We start from the raw sequence: 21,244 nt of genomic DNA on the forward strand, positions 1-21,244 counted from the left end.
CATTTGCATAGAGAATGTTTTGAATAAGAAATGGGTTGTTTTCTTTAGAGGCTTTCTTGAACAAATGATCTAACATACCTATGGATACGCTAAAATTTATTTTGTCTTCATCATTATAACCACCAATATCTAAATGTTTACATACACAAACAAATATAGGTTTGTAAGATAATATTTCCTTAGCACTAGTCATGTTCACCTGTTCGTTTTTATTCTTAGATGTTTTAAATTTATCTCATTTTTGTTGGTTTTCTATATAATAAATATGGAGAAAGAATTTGATTTATTACATGATAGACTTAAACTAATTCATCATGATCTTAAACTCTTAGCAGCACTACTAGAGAAACAAATACTGTTAAAGGAAAAAGAATTATTAATAATGCAACAAAAAACATCTGATTTGAGTAGTGATGATGAATATAAATATGGTAGTGATGATTATGATGATGATGAGTAAGTTTACAAAAATGATTTAAATTTAATATGTTTATATCTGACTTTGATGGGTTATTCTCATCAAAGTCGTGTTCTAATACAACGCGTAATATGTAGACAATGGCAGGAGTGTACAATGTTAAGTGTTGTAGTAGGATATATGAAACTAAAAATAGTACAAAAGTGAACAGAAATAATCCGGCGAAGATAAAAATTGAGTAGTAAGATTTTCTATATAGTAAATAAGATGAGTAATAGAGTAAATTTACTGTAATAGAGTTAAGACGACAATGTAAAGAAAAGGGGATCAAAAGATATTCCCGATTAAGAAAAACAGAACTTATTGACAAATTTAAACAACATGAAGATGAACAAAACAGATTGAACTTTCACCAAACATACCTATTTCAAGAAGACATTTTTGAAAAACCAAAGCCTAAAAGAGTGAATATAAATGTTGAATTAGAAGAAACTTCATTTAAATATAGATTACATACTTACAAAATAAAAAACACAGGTGAATATAAAGATCCTTCCAAATTCCTACGTTCAATTAGCAAACCAGTTAAAAGTATGATTAAAAATGGATCTAAATATTTTAATGCACTTAAGGTAAATATGTCATTCACATGTGACTTCATAAAAGATAAGCAGATTCGAGAACATAATTTTAAAACATCAAATGAAATTATACTTCAATTCACCGATCTAAATGAGTATTATAAAAATGCAACTAGAAAAATTAGAGCAGAGATGGAAGAGTTTCAAGGAAAGGGTTCAGGTTGGGCCTTGCATTCTGTTAACTATCTTGAGTTAAGAATTAACAAATATGTAGCAATGAATGGATCATCATATATAGAACTTCCAGAAACAATTAAAAGAAGAAAAGCATGCATTAACATTAAAAACAAAGATCAAAAATGTTTCTTATGGTCTGTTCTAAGAGCATTACATCCTGTTAATAAAGATCCACAGAGTTCCTAGACAATATGAGCATGCATTAGATAAATATTTTAAAGATATCCCCTTTCCTGTGCAAACTACAGATATACCAAAATTTGAAAATAGAGTTAATATATCTATCAGTGTCTTCACTATAGATGATAATGAAAAGATATGCCCACTTAGAATACCTAAAGAAAGAAAACAAAATCATTTTCGTCTTTTATATTTAAAGAAAAGAGATAAAACACATTACTGCTTGATTAAAGATTTATGGAGGCTTGTTGGAAGTCAAATAACAAAAGATGGACATAAGAAATTTTTATGTGAGGGATGTTTAGCTAAGCATTTTGAATCAGAAGAATTATTAAAACAACATGAGGAATACTGTGGTTTACATTCTGCTGCTAAGAACATTTTGCCTAGAGAGTGGAATAAGATATTAGAATTTGTAAATGATAAGCGTTCTTTAAGAATACCATTCACAATAATAGCAGACTTAGAATCAATACTAAGAAGAATAAGTTCATGTTAACCTGATCCTGAAAGATCCTACTCAAATGCTTATCAACTACATGAGCCTAGTAGTTTTACTTACTATGTAAAGAGCAGTTTGGATTTCTATAAAAGTGAGCTAGTAGAATACATAGGAGATATTGTAGCAGATGAGCTTATAAAAAGGTTAACGGAAGAAGCAATCAAAATAGCAAAAATATATGATACTTATACACCTATGACTCCATTATCTAAGGAAGAAGAAGAGATATATGAATCAGCTACAATATGTCATATTTGTGAAGGAAGTCTTGAAGATCTACCACGTTTATTAGTGAAGAAAATAGAAAGCTTAAGGATTAAAATTGAGTATTTAAAGAAAAAAAGAAAAGAAGGAGCTATACACTTGGAAGAAGAACACCATCTGAAAATAGAAGACGAGGAGGATGGCAGCATAACAGAGGTAAAAGAGCAGAGAAAAGAGATAAAAGAAGTTCTAGTAGAATGTAAGAAAGAATATAAGACGCTTAAAAATAGTAGAGAGTCATGTAAAACAAAAGTGCACGATCATGATCATTTAACAGGTAAATTTAGAGGTGCTGCTCATTCTTATTGTAATATAAAATATACAAATTCAAGATTTTTTCCTGTATATTTCCACAATATCTCTAGGTATGATGCACATTTATTTTTAAAAAGTTTAGGAGGTGGAAATGAGAAAGAGAAAATAGATGTAATAGCTAACACTGAAGAAAACTACATTACATTCTCACAGACTATTCGGTATAAGGATGCAAAAGGAAAAGATAGATCTATCAAGTTAAGATTCATTGATTCATTCAGATTTTTACTAAAAGGTTTAGCAGAGTTAACAAAGAATTTAAAGCTAGAACAATTTCGAGAAACATCAAAGTTTTTTCCAAATAAGAATCAGCTTGAATTAGTTCGTACTAAAGGTGATTATCCATATGATTCTGTTGATTCTAAGGAAAAGTTAAAAGAGCCAGTTCCATTATCTGCAGACAAATTTACAAACAGATTAACAGGAGAAAAAATAAGTCCTGAACGTCATAAGCATCATGTACGAGTTTGTGAATAATTTGATTTAAAAACAATACTTGAATTAACTCATTTTTATAATAAGAAAGATGTTCTTCAATTAGTAGATATTATTGAAAATTTCAGAGATACAGCTCTTAAAACATATAAATTAGATCCAGCGTGGTATCTTACTAGTCCTGGGTTTTTCTGGGACGCAATGTTAAAGATGACGAAACAAAAATTAGAATTATTGACTGACTATGACAAATTACTATTTATAGACAAAGGTATAAGAGGTGGAATCTCTCAATGTTCAAATCGATATGCAGTTGCTAATAATAAATACTTAGATAACTTAGATAAGAAAAAAAAGAGTTCTTATATAACTTACATGGATGCAAATAATGAGTATGGTTGGGCGATGAATCATCACATGCCGTATGGTGGTTTTCAATGGATATATGTTAATAAGTATAATGAGAAACACTTAGCGAAAACAATACTAGAAACTAAAGATGATTCTGAAGATGGTTATATTTTAGAAGTCGACTTAGAATATCCAAAGGAGCTTCATAATAAACATTCAGATTTTCACTTAGCTCCAGAAAACTACATTAATAACAAAAAGCTTCCAAAGTTATTGACAACTCTATATGATAAAGAGCATTATATACTACACTATCAAAACCTTAAATTCTATTTATCACAAGGAATGAAGCTTAAGAAAATACATAAAGTAATAACTTTTAAACAATCAGCCTGGTTAAAGAAATATATAGATCTAAATACTAATATACGGTCACAAGCAAAGAATGAATTTGAGAAGGATTTTTACAAGTTGGCTAATAATGCTGTTTTTGGTAAAACTATGGAAAATATAAGAAAAAGAATAAATGTAAGATTAGTACATAATGAAAATTTGTTAGACGATTTAGTAGCTAAACCTAACTTTAAAGATAGAACAATATTCTCTGAGAATTTAGCTGCTATTCATATGTATAAAACTAAAATTGTATTTAACAAACCTATTTATGTAGGAATGGCAGTACTAGATATCTCTAAAATATGTTTGTATGATTTTTACTACAATGTTTTGAAAAAGAGATATGGAGACAATGTAAAGTTGTTAATGACTGATACTGATTCTGTTATAGCACATATAGAAACAGAAGACCTTTACGAAGATATGAAAGATATGTATGAATATTTAGATACCTCTGATTATAAAGAAAACAATGAATATGGATTGAAATTAGTTAATAAAAAGGTATTGGGAAAATTTAAAGATGAATTGAAAGGTGTTGTAATAGAAAAGTTTGTCGGTCTGAAATCAAAAATGTATGCTATTAAAAACAAAGGAGATCAGGATAAACCGATTAGAAAAGCAAAGGGCATAAAAAAGTGTAGTTATAAAAGATACAACATTTGAGGATTATCAGAACTGTGTTTTAGAAAAGAAAGAGTTATATAGAATACAAAATCATATTCTTAGTAAAAAGCATAATGTATACTCAGTTGAAGAAAACAAGTTAGCTTTAAGTGCTTATGATGACAAGAGATATATATTAAATGATGGTATACATACTCTAGCTTGGGGTCATTATAAGATAGAATTAAGGAAAGAAGATTTAATTCTCAAGTTAAAAGAGTTATATGATCAATATGCTAAGAGTAGACAAGAAAGAGAAACACATTGAATAAAAGAGCTAAATTAGATGTAGAAGTTTTATGATTTTAAATATCATAAAACAGATGTTTATTTAGCTTTACATCCAATTTGAATAAGGCATCATCCTTACCCTCCATTTTAAAAATGCATTTATATAATCAATCCACTTCTTATTATTAATATGATTGATAAAGATATGATGGTTCTTAAAACTGAAATAGTAGTCTAAATTCTTATAGGGTAATGCATTATTCCACAGCTCGTGTATTTTATTAAGATGATATTTTGCTCTTTCAAAAAGTTGAACTTTTCCATTCTTATAGTCGATGTAAAATTCTAAAAACATTAGTTTGATATCATTCAATTCGTTTTGTAAGTCTCTGAATTCTTTTTCAGATAATTGTTCAGGATTTACAACATGATAAGCAAACGCACCCATTTTTTCTGTTTCATCATTTTGTTTGCTCATTTTATTCCGACATGCTTTACACTCATCTCGTCTTGTATTTCCATTTCGAGCAAATTCTTGATATTGTTTTAATTCTCCACAAATTACACACTTTTTCATGATTTATTAAATATAAAATATTCAAAATAGTTAGTTCATTTTTATTTGATTTTAAATGTTATAAAAGCCTATATGCAGTGCAGCTACCCAATCTACTTTGTGCTATTCTTCTTTGTTAAAGTCCTATGGCTAGTGGTGGATTTGTAATTTTTGACAGTTAGGGGGTGGAAGGGGGAAAGTGCGTTAGGATTGGTATCAATGATAAGTTTCCCAACAGGGAACTTAAACAAAGTACAACAGTGCAGAGTATCATATGTCGTAGATAATGTAAATTTTGATTTGAGATCAGAAATTATAATACAGATTAAACGAAAGGATGGAACAATTTTAGAATGCTTACGCGCAAGGTTGCCAATTGGTCGGTTTTACACCGGCCTGGCCGGAAATATGGCTGTTATTTTGATTTAAGCTGGTGACTGGTACAAACTTCTTATCGAACCCTTTATGACCAATTTTTCAACTTTGTGTCTAGTTCGAAGTATATGATTAAAAAGCAACTTTCGTTCTGTAAATCCAAAACTGTCACCTTCACCATATATAAACGATTAATATAAAGAATAAATTTCATTTTCCAAATCAGAAATTGTCACATAAAGATTAATGTACTTTTCTTCATCTGTTTCAATAATTTTAAAGACAGTTACTGGTGAACACAACAAAACGATCAAAGCCCCTTTCAGTTTTTCATTTATAGCACAATGTATCTATTAAGGTTATTAGTGAATGTACTAAGGATATGACGAATACAGGTGCTAATGCACTTTTGTTCATGATAGTACATTTCTTTCTCATGGATGGGTCCGAACAGAAATACTTCACACTTAGACCTAGAGAATTTTGAGGGTGCCGTGTCTTATTTTCCAGAGTTGATAACCTGACTTGCGTGTGACATCTAACTGTGGTTGTAAACAAGTGGGTTACAAATGAAAATGACTGTCTGTGCTGTCTCTATTTATTTCCTGGTATGTATATTTTATTCATATTAAGTTGTTGAAATTCATTGGAAAACAAGAAAAGACTGTACATAGGTGCGTGACAAAACGTAAATGTGCCGGATTATTTCTCCACTTGCTTGAGAAACCTACCTGCTCTTTCTAAGCAACTGTTAATCCCACCCGTCTTATTTCGGCTAACAAAAGGAGGTAGTGAACCAAACATAATCGCTGTTTTCCTATGATCATAACTCAGTAGGGATCTCATTCAGTTAGAGAGAGAGAGAGAGAGTTGGAAGCTTCTACACGTATATTCGTTTACAACTACTGTATATCCAGGGGTGTAGTCAAGGGGGGCCCATCGGGGTCAGGCCCCCCAAATGATTTCCTGCCCCCCCAAATGACCAGCTTTTAAAACATCATAGTAAAATTATCTCTCTTCATTCATTTAAAAGTAACAAAGTTCATTGACAATAATTTACCGTAAAATAGTATGGAGAAATATTGTTTTTCCATACCAATCGAAAAATAGTATGTTATATCTTTCTTATACCGATCGAACAATGGGATACTTTTTTGTGACAGCAGATTACACAATTTACTGCGATTTATATTTGACAGTTTGAAGACAAACGTATAACAAAATACCATAAATACAACCATAAAACTAAGGTACTAAACTGATTTGTAAGTACAGTATATTTTTATATGTTTTAACAAGTGTTTTAAATGACGTAGAGGATGGAAAATTTGGTAAGAAACAATGTTTTTTTTTCAGTTTGGATTTCATTCGCTCTCTCTCTTATTTCTACACAGTGTAATAAAATGTTTTTTTTTTTTAGTCACGAATAATAAATAAATATTTTTGTCAGGAAACCGTAAAGAAATTAAGTGAAATTTCAAAGGAAATCAATCTTGTCTAGATACGTTCTGTATAAAGGTCTTGAATTTAAATATAAAGGTAACCAAGAAACGTTTTCTTGCTTTTTCACCCACCACCTTCGAACATCGATATGTCACCTACGACTACCTGGAAGATCAAAAATAGTCCCCATCAGCATCGACGACCTTCTGAAAACGTTCTGGAAGGCCATGGAATCCATTGCGATAGAACTTGGTGGGCCGTGAAACGAAGAAAGTATCAGGTGCACTTTGGACTTTTAGTAGGGATTTAAACTGGCGTCCTCTATGGTCATTGTCCAAAGAATAGACAGGTGATAATCAGACGGTGCAATACCCGGGGAATATAGTGGTTGCAATATTGTTTCCCATCCAAGGCCGAGAATGGTGTCCTGAGTCATCCTAGCCATGTGGGACTTAGCATTGTCCCGTAAACGAGGACCCATTTGCAATTCAGAAGTGATGGCTCCAGAGTTTTGAGTTTTTGTTGAGCACAGTTCAACTGCTGACAGTATACAGTTGCATTGATACTTTGACCAGCTGGTAGCAGTTCCCGATGCACGATGCACCAAACACACAGAAGGAACTTCTTTTGATGCAGTGCTGGTTTCGGCTGTTTTGAAATCGGTTCATGGGATGCTAAACAATGATGATGGCGCCGTGGAGCTTCGTATAGGACCCACTATTTTTTTTTATCACATGTCAACACCCTGTCCAGAAATGGCTCCGAAACAGTAAATAAACACAGACGACTGCCACGTTGCCTTCTGGCCTGGAGTCAAAATATGTGGGACTCCGACCCAACTTGTAGTGCTTCCCAAGTTGATAGATGTCCTGCCGAATAGTTTCTCCACTCACACTGAATTGTAATCCCTGTTCCTCCTTGTACATGTGTTGGTCTTCCGGCACGTGGTGTTTCGTCATCGTCCTTAAACTTGTTAAGGCGAACGTCAGTTGTTGGTGTGGGTATATCCAACATACTACCTGGTTGTGGCAATTCAGAGACACCGTGAACTTGGGTAAAGACAGAGGGAACATGGGACATCCACAGAGGTCATAAGAGCATGTATTCTGAACGAGTTCAAATGGAGGCCAAACGCCGCTGTAGCGCGACAGAAGATATGCCGGGCTTTTGGTGAGGATGTCGATACGACGCGGACAGTGCAGTGATGGTTTATCTCCATTTGCATTCAACTCACGGTGTGAGGTCCAATTGAACACAGACCTCCACGAAAAGGGACAGAACTTTCTTGGTTACCTTTATAGTTATGCACACAAGTATAGCGTTTGATCCCGGGCAGTAGTTCTTGATAAAGCATAAGAAAAATTATCTTGTATATTATTAACGGAGAAAATAATAATAATAATAATAATAATAATAATAATAATAATAATAAGAAGAAGAAGAAGAAGAAGAAGCTAAAATAGTATTTTTAGTTTCCCAGAAGGAAACCAAAATTTTCCTTTCTTTCAGGCCTCAAAAACGTTAGCAGCTACACATTTTTTTGGCTTTGTTCATTGTGGCTGCCCCCCTCAAAAACGACGGGCCCCTCCTACACAAACCTGCTGGCTACACCCCTGAGTATATCGTACTTCTTCCTGTTGTTAGAAAATCCATTTCCTTGTCATTTGTCTGAATAAGAAATGAATTGCCTAAAATCACTAGAATGTGCAGATTTATACAAAATACATATACAATCTTGTACGAAAGCACAAAATGTAACATTCTCTGAACGTACTAATTTATGAATACACGTAGTCTTCAACGGAATCAACACGACTCGTTAATCCCATGAAAACCTATCTCAAGAAATTAAATTCTCAAATTTTAAATATCATTTGTTTTTATACGAAATTATCAACAAATATGAATAACCTTTCACTCAAGAAAGACAGGGTATTCTGGAAATATTACCCAAGGAAGAATTATTTCACAATCTTGAAACGTGCACGGAATATATATTCTTCACTGAATAAATTTTATCTTGTAATTTTCAAAATTAATGTTAAGTTATTAGTATTCTTTGTACATGACTTTTAATTGTAAATTAAAGTGTTCCTGTACTACTATCTTGTGAGAGAGTAATTTTTTTTTCAGAGAGGAAGTTATTTATTTTTTCTTTCTAAAGAGAATCGATTTTATATTTCAATATACATTCAAGAAAGCATTTTTGCCTATAACAGGTAGCAGCATGCAAATGGTATGGGAAAGTGGTGAATCTCCTATTTTTTGAGTAACAAAAATATTAGATGCTAGCAAATATTTATAGATTTTCGAAAGTTTATAGTATATTTTATGATGTACTTTATCATACTGTGGGTTCTAGTTGCACCCAGTTTATACCTTCTAAATCAGCTATTGATATGGGATTCAATTCCTGGTAGGCGGCCGTAAGAATGACTTGGCTTTTACCTTAAATTTGTGGATCAGCTTGTCGCAGACGCTAAATATCCACACACATACTAACAAAACAAGTAGAATTCTTATACTTTGCTTTTACGTAAACTTATAATAAATATTTCTAACTTCATGTTTTTAATAAATAATAATTCTTCCATTTAAGATATTTCGAAGTCACGAAATGTAATATTTACTATACTGAGTACTCAAAGAATTGCCACCACGTCTCCACTTAAAAAGTGTGTCCAGCAGCCGAGATGAAAACATGACCTCCACGCAGTGTGTAAATTGAAGCACTTCGAGGTTGGGGGATGAGGAAGTTAGTGTGTGGCTAAAATGTATTAGGGAAGTACTCTTGCAGACTAGGGGGTATGCGTAATTTCTCAACGCATTCCAAAACAAACTTGTGCCATAGAAACTGTATATGGTTACTATATTTCAAAAAATAAAATCCAGAACACTACTAAATTATGAGAATCTTTGAAATGCTTAAAATGAAAAGAAGTGTTATATACTAATTTACTTTCTTCCATTGAATAGAGTTGTTTAATTATTACGTAATCACAGTTTCAATCGTTTTAGTAGATCTTCTCTTCTCTGTAAGCATTTTTTAAAACTTCTCAGGATCTATTACGTTTCGTGGCTTTCAGAGTCTGTTTTAGCTCATTCAAGATACAAATGCTTCGTTCAATATCAAAGTAGTTAAATCGTAAATTAAATTTATGTTATAAATATTCAAGTGTTTTTTTTAACTTTTGAATAGTCATACACAGAAGTTAAAGAGAATAAACATAATCCTGTTAAAACTAATATTCCCTTCCTTCCTTCCTCGCTGAAGTCTCAAGAAATATTTTCGGGACGTAAACCTTGATTCCGTGACGGTCCCGGATTTTCCGGGACGAATGGCAATCCTACCCCTGAAACCACTGCAGGCCGGTAGCCAGTCCAAAAATGTAGGGGGGGATCCAATCATATTATAGTTCATTTACAAGCCTACCGTGAACATTTTAGGGGGCGCAGCAAAAATTTAGGAGGGGCGGCCCCTCCTAGACCCCCTGGATACGGGCCTGTACCACTGGCGTATTTAGTGAGGTTATCGTACTCAAGGCTCCGTGAAGTAAATTACTGAGTTTTTCGAATTCCACTTAACTAAAACAATAATCCTTCTTAATAATTCTAAGAATTTTATTCACTTTTCATATCTTATGCTCTTTGTTCAGAAATAATATTGAATTTGTTAAATTTCATTCCACGTAAGAACTCCGTTCTTTTATCTTTCTTTCGTCCAGTTTGCTCTTCTGTCTCTTTTTCTTAGTTGTTACCTTCTTTCGTTTCTCCTATCATACTTTCGACCATTAGTTTTGATTCAAGTCGCGCGTCGTTAAAAACACCAAAACTAACAGGAAATGATAAGGAAATTGGTGATCCACACGTACTTGTACGGGTACCAACATAACAGGAATTTAGTTATTATAGCAAAGGAATATTTACATCCTTACTTATAAAGAAAGGTAAATGTTTGAGTTAAAGAAAATCAAGACAGGAAAATAAGTAGCCCGGGAAATTAGGTTGGCTATGAATAGAATAAAAGGTTGGATTCACTGCTAAATATTTGTATCATATCACATAAGATTTACCAATCTACTATTCGTGCCATTAAAACTGCAATCAGTATATTTCACATTCAACTTGTTCAATATTTTCTTTCAGGTAAAAACGTACACATATAAAAACAATTATTTCTATTTTTTTTAAAAAAATGAAAACCGTTAAGTTGAAATGAGATTGCAAATATTCAAAGTGTGTTTGCGGGAGCGTAATTTCAGATTTGCCTGGAAGGGGTGTAAGATCATTCACCGACATACGAATTTCACATTTTTTTCTCTTAATACATGTATTAGTAGACAATCGATCAACACTTTATTTTTACATTCTATTGCTTTATACGCACGAATTATAACTTCAGTGATCATTTAATTCGCATTATTGCTTTAATACAATATTCATGTACATGATTTGAGGGTCACTTGTTTAGACATTTCTAATGGTTGTCAACAGGGACAGTCAAATTTAGTATTGTAGAAGCTCTATCTAATACGTTACGCGACAGTTTTTTTTTCATTTTTATTCGTGGTTTTTTGTTCTGTAGGAAAATATTTCAACAGAACTGCTGCTAATTATTGAGAGTATTCCTATGATATTTGACCATAGTAGGGCAATGCTGCTCAGTAGCTACACACAAGACCAATTTTGTGGCCATGTTGCTTTGAAATAAACATCCTGTATTTTGTAACCAAAGTACAAAATACTTTAAAAATTACGAAATTATGATCAGGAAGGCATGGTTCAACCATAAAAAAACTAATTACTTTAATGGTAATGTAATCACACAGTGTTCGTGTCGCTGTTCGGGCTTCCATTTATTTGTAACCATTTCAATTCGAGGTCTCTATTTGGGTGAACATTTATTTGTAACGACTGCAGGTAATCTGGTCGCTGTTCGTGGTTCTGTAGTCCTACCAATAAGTATCTTCCTGATACTTAACTTACCTTGACAGGACGATGAAGGATCTCTCCAAGAAGAGATTACAAACGGTTTCCAAATCGCTCGTCGGTCTCAATAATGAGATAAGCATTAGGCGCCGAGAGGTTCGGGTGTCTCGTCTCGAAAACCTCACGGACGATCAGATGGTCATCCAGACCATAACGCACACAAATATCACTCATACAAACAACGAAAACACACTGGATTAAATGACACTATACTTATTTATTAGAATACTATTATATAAAAAAATAGCGAAGAGGAATGAACACAACACTGAACACTGAATAAGTATAATGATTTTCATCACTGAAATCACACTTTGCCTTTTCAGTGCATGATAGCCCTTTAAATATATAAGATTATAATTCGGATTTCACTGTAAATGCTTCTCTCACACCATTGACGCCCTTGGGGGATTGGCACTGGGGAAAAGTTGTCTGGATTGTCCCACGATGAATCCAGTTGTTACGTCGAACAATCCTGAAGCGTAAAGGTGATTCTTCAGCAAAATTTAAAAAAAGAAGTAGAATGCTAATGTTGGAGGGCGCGTGTATAACCTTTTAAACGGACAAGGTCTGCGGACCTGGGACTTCACTAGTTGGGTGCTAGCCGTAAGAAAACGTCCTTCACCGGCTAATAGCTTGTGCCCCTTAACAAAAAGTCAGACTTAATTCCCGACGCAATGTGCGTGGTGGCTGCTTCTAAACCTGGAGTCGAACTCCCTGAGCACCAAAGCTCAAGGTACGGGTTGCAATGGTCAACTAAAAAGTGTTGGCAGTTCATTCCAAAAATCAGTCAGTTAACTCACTTGTATGCACATACAAACAGAATACGGAAAACAATTTATGTTAATCTTAGTTTACTGCCTACAATGCACTAGACGCGGTGATAACTCTGGCATGAGAAAGTACAGATAAGAAACTGGAAAAATTGTGAGGTTGGTGCCACTCTGGTCACTTGAATACCTGTTTTGGTCTAGTCTGCTCTAATCCATGGCAATGTTTCATAAGCGATTAAATAAATCACTTAATTCAGTTCCCAATAACTGTAGAATATATACTGTGCATATAATAAGTCAGGGAGAAACACTGAAATGGTTTGTCACTAACTGAAACGTTCTCACCAAAAGCAATGTTCTAAATATATATATGAAAAAATAATGAGAGACTTCTTTGTCCAATTGTGTTGAAAGGAAGTAATTCCCACCGAAGAAAGAACTTATATGCGTTGCAGATTAAAGTACAAATCGAAAATAATAATAAATGTCTACGAAATATACAGAGTGTCCACAAAAAATCCTTCTATAACCTGGTTGCGGTTATAGTAATGCTATCAATGCTTGCCAATTAAAGGGTTAAAATATAATTCTCATTTAATTCCCCAAATCAGGTGGACAAAACCCCCCGCCGAAACAAAATCTTAAATAGCCTACGCCACAGCCCTTTACAAAATGGAAAAGGTTATGATTTCTCAGTAACTATGGTATATGGAAACTATTCCAACAATACTTTAATTTAAACAATCATTATGTACTCCCATGCGCAAAAAATATTGCGCGTATACTGTAACTTACAATTTTTCGCAATTATTCAATTTTCCATATATTTATTGGTAAAATTCAGATATTAGTACGTGGAGATGATAGAAAGCAATCCATCTAAGGAGATATTTCCAAAAAATATAATAAAATAATAAAAATATAAGCAAAAAACAAAATTATGTTCGGTTTTGTGTATACTGGCAATAATGTTTTCGAGGGAATTTTTGGAGTAGCACAGCACGATTGCAGAGGGAATAACAAGATTAGTAGGAGAAGAGCTAAATCAAGGAACTGGAAATTTGAGTAAAATATTGCATTTATTGGCTTAAATCTAGGGTGTAAATTGTCTGCCAAATTTAAATTAGCTTCTGTAAGCAAGATGTTATACGGAAATATATAAACAAAGAGAAAAACTGTTGTCTTAAGTTTGGAAGTGACAGGCTCTATAGCCATGAGCATTTATTTCTTAAGAAAAAGATAGTGGGTAGAGTGACGGACTAGTAGTTCTTATACTGTTTTGACAACAGATCGAATCCCAATCGGTCCTGTTCAACTTTTTTTTCTTTACAAAACATTGTAGAAAATGTATAATTTTTATGTTAATAAGAAACGAAATAATATAATAATGAAATAACTTTTTCTTTTTCTGATGACGTATTTATTCAGAATTAGCTTACTATTTATTACTAATAGCGATTGTTTTTAGTTTATGGTATGGTATGCTTAACCGTTCCCTCTCCGTTTTTACACAGCTTCAACTCACTGCGAGTGTCTGTGAGTCAGGAACAGGAAAAAACAAAACAAGAGCAACCTGCAGCTTTACACACAGCGTGAGGAACACAGTCACAGCGATAGCTCGTTGTCATGAAGAAAAAAACTGTTCTAGTGTTTCTGTGTGTGTGTTTCTTTTTAAAGTATTGACTCTCTCTCTCTCCTTTTGTTTCATATCCACAAGTGCAACAAATGCAAGTCTGTGTGAAAAAAAATCAAGAGTGCTTTCTTTAAACAAAACTAAACTTAAAAGCTCTCTTTGTGAGGAACGCGAATGCTTCCAAAAGATGCCATGAATATTAACTATAATCGTACCGAATTATACAGTAGCGTGAAAAACTGATAATAAAATGATGTAACATGCATAAGCTTTTTTTTCTAGAGTAACCACACATTAAACATAACAAATTAATTTTTTGGGATTACAAATTATCACATTACGTGTCGGTGTAGGCCTATTCGTTTTCACATTCGAGCGACGAAAGAAGAAAGTGTGGTGATAGGTATAAAAACCGAATACCAGATTTCAATAAATTCAAGTTACATGGCTCCTACATATCGAAAAAAATGATTTTTCGATGTCTGTCCATCTATTTGTCTCTCGGTTTGTCACGCTTTTACACGCACTCAAATAGAGGCCCTCCCGCCAAGTGAACTTTGTGGTGGACAAACACCGTGTGCGTGGGTTTTCTCGGGGTTCTCCCGTTTCCTCCCACTTTCTTCATTCCACCATTTTCATTCATTACTCATTATCACCGTCTCCTTTAGCCTAACCGGCATAACCGTGGGACGTAAAACTCAAAATTTCATTTCATTTTTTCAAACAGAGGCCATACTGTTCAACGTATCTGCACCGAATTCTAGACATAACGTTTTAATAACATAATATCTTTCGAATTTTATGTCCTTCGACACCTAAAAGCAAGGGTAATTTACTGAAGGATTAAAATTTAAAATAATTCAATTTTCTCAAATAAAAAAGCTGTGACGATTTCATTTACTTATATTTTATTAACAAATCTCCACCACTTGAATAATTTTTCTGAAAAAATATATATGGTGTAATTTACTGTATGGTATGCGTTCTTTTTGCACAATTTTCTCAACCACATTTCATAAATAAACGTATCATTAATTACCTAACAATATGACAACTCGTTCGAAGGAGTAGCTTAATCTTAGGGTGAGCTTTCCCCCGATGGTTTTCCCATTAACGCCTCAGGCAATTTTGTTCATATTTCGTAAAGAAATATTTCATTAATAAACTAACATAGAGCATAAATAGTTTATTCCGATAACATACAGAAGAAGTGGTTTTCTCAAGGGTTGATTTTTTTTGGACAATTGTCTCAGTAATAACTGAGACAAATTTGTTCTAATTTCAGTAAAAATACTTTCTGTAATAATCTTACAATATGGTATAACTCGCTTGTTCCGAAAAGGAAAATCCAAAAGAGATAGTTTACTTTGACAGTGAAATTTTTCCCGACGATTTGCTTAAAAATTACTCGATATACTGTCAAAATTACAGATAGAAGAGTTTACCTTTGGGGGTAAGCTTTTCCCGATGACCTTCCTGAAAACAACTCAGGAGATGTTTGTTGTTCATATTTTATAAATACGTGTTACATAAATAACCTAGCTATATGGTATAATTCCCTCATCCGGAAAATCTAGAAATGGTATATTACTTTTGACAGTAGTTTTACCCTGCGATTTTCTCAAGAACGACTCAGGCGATTGTGTTCGTGTTTCATAAATAAATGTTTTATGAAAATACTAACAATATAGCATAGCTCGTTTGTACTGAAAAGATTCACAAGGAATAATTTATTCTTGGGGGTGACTTTTTGCATAATTTTCTCAGAAATTACTCAGACGCTTTTGCTTATAGTTCACATACAATTATATCCTTTATAATTCTAATATATGGATCAAGTTATTTCTAACGGAAATATGACCAATGGGTACTTTACTTTTGGGCCTGAAGTTTCTTCTAGCAAAGTTTTTCAAAACATTATTTTATTCGCAATTTCCCAAATAAATGTTTCAATAACAGTTGCAGCCTAACATAAGTCAGTGTAAAAAATTCGAGCGAGAAAGTACAGTGCGTTTACTCCGTACCCTTTCTTAAATATATTTTTAAATGTTATACCTAATCACAATTTTCCGGACAAAATCGAAACTTCTTTTTAAATGTGCCTTGTTATGGTCAAATGGTTCAAGTGCATTGGTTCTGGATTAGATTTCCAGTGAGAGCTAGTGTATCTTCATGCAAGAGATGTGACACGTCGGTGCAAAGAAGAAAGTGTTTAAAAAAGCCCAACCAAGCTAATCAACAAAAGAAATAATACAATGTTACGAAATTATCGTAGAAACGTTGTTAATATTAGGTAGGTTCGACTGGAATGTACAAACAATTGTCAATTCCAAAGGTCTTTGTTTTCGTCCGGCGGGAGCTCATGTGGTTCGGATTTCACGTTAATCAGTAGGTCCACGTCTCATATAGCCTCGCTGCTGAAAGGGACGATAAACTCAAAATCACATCACACATCTTTGTTTTCGCCTTTGTTTTAGCTCATAAATGTCTCTGTTCATAAGCTCCTTAGTGGTTAGCGTACGCGTCTTTGGCGTGGAAGACCCGGCTTCGATTCCCGGCGAGAGCTCACGTGGTTCGGAGTCCACGTTAATCATTAGGCCGACGTCTCATATAGCTTCGTTGCTGAACGAGACGTTAAACTCAAAGTCATTGTCTTTGTTCATAAATGTCTTTGTGTATAGTTTTGTATATACGTGGCATGGACATTAAAGTTTGATTTCTACGCCATATGTATCTAATTACATACACACCTATAGAACGAACACAACAAACTTGGAATATCTACATTGTTTGCGTATGGAAAATAATCACGCTCTACTGTACAGGACAGCCGTGTGTATGGAATTCCATACACATGGCAATCAACGTATTAAGAAATGTATAATAATAAACCGAAAACGATACGATCACTTACATAATTTATAAATATAAGTTAACATTTAATAAGCATATAACTGCAATGGAATTAAGTTGTTTCTCTCTCTCCCTGAACGCTACAGCCCTTATTGTTCTAAGGCGTAGAAGAGAACTTGTGGCACCCACGAGTGGCCACAACTTTGGCGCGGTGTGTGGTCACAACTTGGTATCCCTTTGTTGTTAGTCCTAGCTCTCTAGACGGATGCAGTTATTACCGGTAGAATATACAAGCAAATAGACTTTTGTATTACTATTAAAGTAAATAATAACACTCATTCCTTCAATGTGATACTTGTGGTTGCTTAACCGTATACAGACAGCTGATCCATGGAAAAATCGTTGATAATAATAATAATAATAATAATAATAATAATAATAATAATAATAATAATAATAATAATAATAATAATAATAATAATAATAATAATAATAATAAATGAAGGGCTCGGGGCAACAAGTGGACAAGCCACATTTTTGTGAAAATCCTTTTATTTGTTTAAATGGTGTATTGTAAGTATATCTACATTTTTAAAAATATATTTCGTCAGATTCCGACACGATGGCAGCACTATCGTGACAGTCACGTTGTTGCCCAAAAGGTTTTTATTTCTTTTTTGATAAAAACTATGACATGCCACAGAGAAAGATGGCGTCCTGCAGTTGGGATAATGCTGCGAGCAGAAGAAAATTGTTCAATTATGATGATTTGGAGAGCAAAAATGGTGGAGATTTGAGCATGTTTGATGACAACAAATCAAGACTCAGATTACGAACCGTCTGCAGACAATGCATCAACATCGAGCCAGGTAATTAAATCATATTATAAATTGTGGCATGTCATAGTATTATATCGAAACTTTTTGAGTTTTATTTTGCTTGTGGCTTATATTATAATGTTGCTATGATAGCTACAGAGATCGACGACGTGTTCATTTTCTTTTAAGTTCACTGGGCTAGTGAATTATTTGGTTAAGAAAAGTGGAATGTCTGAAGTAAAGAAAAAATTTCTTCTACTCATGACTCCTTGTGCTTCTAAATACTCGCATTAAACAATTAAAAATGCAAATCACATGGCAAAGTTTTTCTTTACTCTAGGCACTCCTCTTTAATCAGGAAGTGGTACTAGTGTGTTGAGTGATTCCTAATCACTCAAGATGACGTTCCTCTGCTGCATGATATGAATGAAATATTATTTAAAGCCTTCAATACAGCCCCCACTTTGCCATTTATTTGGAACCAGAATTGTCACAGGTGGAACATGTTTATCGTATCATCATGATTCTTGTTAAGTGATTCTTGTAAATGCAACAGAGTAAATTCCATTTTTTCGCATCAGAAGTAGGGGAAAGAAGCCAGAACATAAAATGTGTATATGCCTAATTAGTATATTATACAAAGATAAGGAGTATGTACTTAGCAGCCTTGATCCAAAAATAAGAGTTCTTGGTCTCTAGCCGAGTTCTTGGTCCCCCATGTTCTTGCAAAAAAATTGTTCAGATCTAAACTGTTAGGTAAAGAGGTAGACATTTTTAACGGATTTTGGGATCTTGGTTCCTATGACATACAAAATGCTTACTTATTTGGTTGCATTAAAGTAAACCCTAAGAAGAGATCATATCCTAAAAAAAACTAAAAAACATATTTCTTCACGAAAATTTACAGCCGAATACGCAATTAAAGTAAGTGGTGTGGAAATAAAAATTTGCAAAAGTGAGTTTTTGAGTGTTCATGGATTGCATAATTCAAAAGTAAGAATAACTTCTATTGTCTCTCAAGTTGCAAATGGAGTTACAACACCCAAAGCGGATAGCAGAGGCAAGCATAAGAACAGGCCAAAGAGAAAAGACGGAAATTGACTTCAGTCTGTTAGGGATCACGTAAACAGCATACAAAAGTACCAGAGCCATTACAGCAGATGGGATAATCAGGAAAAAATATTTTTTGACTGTGATTTATCAATTTCCCGGTTGTACGAAGATTTTACTTAGCATGGTGCGCGGAAAAGGGCATTCAGAATCCAGTCAGTCAAGATGCATATCGTAGAATTTTTTGCACCGAATATAATATTAGTTTTTAATTGCCTAAGTCAGATACTTGCAAAGTATGTGATGTGTCGAAGGTCAAAATAGCTGCTTTAAGATCAGAAGACAAAGAAGATGAAGTAAAAACTAACGAAAATGATCTGAAGTTGCACCAGAGGCGAGCTGAAGCCATGCAGGACATTCTAGAAAGGGAAACTCTGAGCAAAGATAATAAGAAACTCGTGATTAGCATGGACTTGCAACAGACCTTACAGTCCCAAAACTCACTACCAGTATTGCCTTTTACTGTTGGAAACTTTGGCTATTCAATTTCAATATTCATGATTGTACGAACGGGAAAGGATACATGTTCGTGTCGAGCGAAGAAACTGGTCGCAGAGGCTGTAATGAAATGTGCAGTGCTCTCATAAAATTTATAGCCACGAAGCCCGAAGTGGAGGAGTTTGTTGTTTTCAGTGATAATTGTCCAGGCCAGAGTAAGAACTGGACTATGATGGCTCTTTGGTTCCATCTTATTAGGGAGAGACACGTCAAACAAATAACTCATTACTTTCGAATATCAGGACACACCATTCTACCATCTGATAGAGACTTTGCTGTTATTGAGAACTTTCAGCGGAAACACCAGCAAATTTATAATCCTAGTATGTGGATGGACATCATTTCCAAAGCTAATAAAAAGAACCCTTTTCACGTAACACGAATGACTCAACAGGACATATTAAATGTTGAAACATTATTACAAAATGTGACAAAGACAAAGAAAACGAAGTGTGGACGCCCAGTTGATTTCTCAGCAGCAGTTGCATTCAAATTTAATGTTGATTATCCTTGCAGCTTTTTCATCAAGCATGCAGTTAACGAAGAGCACAAAGAGGTGCAATTCCTCAGAGTTGGTCGACCACTTTCAATCTCATTGGATAAACTGAAACCAAAATACGATGCGCCACTAAGGATAAATAAGAAGAAACTTGAAGATGTAACAAGTCTCTTACCATTCATTCCTCCCATCTACAGCAATTACTTCCAAACACCTATGCCAAATGATGATGATGAGAGCAATGTGGAACTTATTTAGTATCTATAGGGCAGGCAAAATTGAGTTTGTCTCTAATGTTATACAAACATGAAAAAAGTAAATTTAACTATAAGTGTAACAAAGAAAAAACATTGCGTAATTGTTTTGAATGTATATAGTTACTTCAATGTTTGGTTTTAGTGTTACAAAACTGCGCAAATAAATATTTTTCGTCCAGAAAAAAAAAATGGCTTTGAAAATTTATTTCATGAAGCATGTCATAGTTTTGCCCCAAAACTTTCATTTCATGTGTTATCTCTAAGCAAGAAAGTGACAAGCCACAAATGTTAACATTTTCTGCCCCAAAATAGCGTTTTTTACAAAAAATTATTGGTTAATCAGACTTTAACTTGCAGTAACGTATTCATGATATATTGATGCCTGAAGTAACAAATAGTGGCACATATAGAATCAATAACAAGAATTATGGAATTTTTTAAAACCTAAAAATCACTGTACTGTAAAATTTGTATATTGTGGCTTGTCCACTTGTTGCCCCAAGCCCTTGAAATAACAGGAACTCGACAAATATTCTTGCAAATAATAGGAAAAAGTTTGCGTCACACAGCTCACTTTGCTGGACACACCAGTGTGCCGCGTTATACCGATTGTGGCACACTGGAATATAGGGTATGTTTTTTTTTTTTATTTTTTTTTTCAACTATTCCAACTGCTTCAATTGAAATGGATCTATAATAATAAGAGAATGAATTTAGTCTTCTTACCCTTCAATTTAGAAATAAGGTTCGCGAGAATTTCATAAAAGAATAATATACTCAGAATTGTATATAGTAGTTTGTTTTATTCGAAATTACATACTTCCTGCAACTATTTTTTGATTGAAATGATTTGAAATGAAATTT

Source organism: Thermobia domestica, chromosome 1 (genome assembly GCF_964235325.1).
Source record: "Thermobia domestica chromosome 1, izTheDome1.hap1.1, whole genome shotgun sequence".
Lineage (NCBI taxonomy): Eukaryota > Metazoa > Arthropoda > Insecta > Zygentoma > Lepismatidae > Thermobia > Thermobia domestica.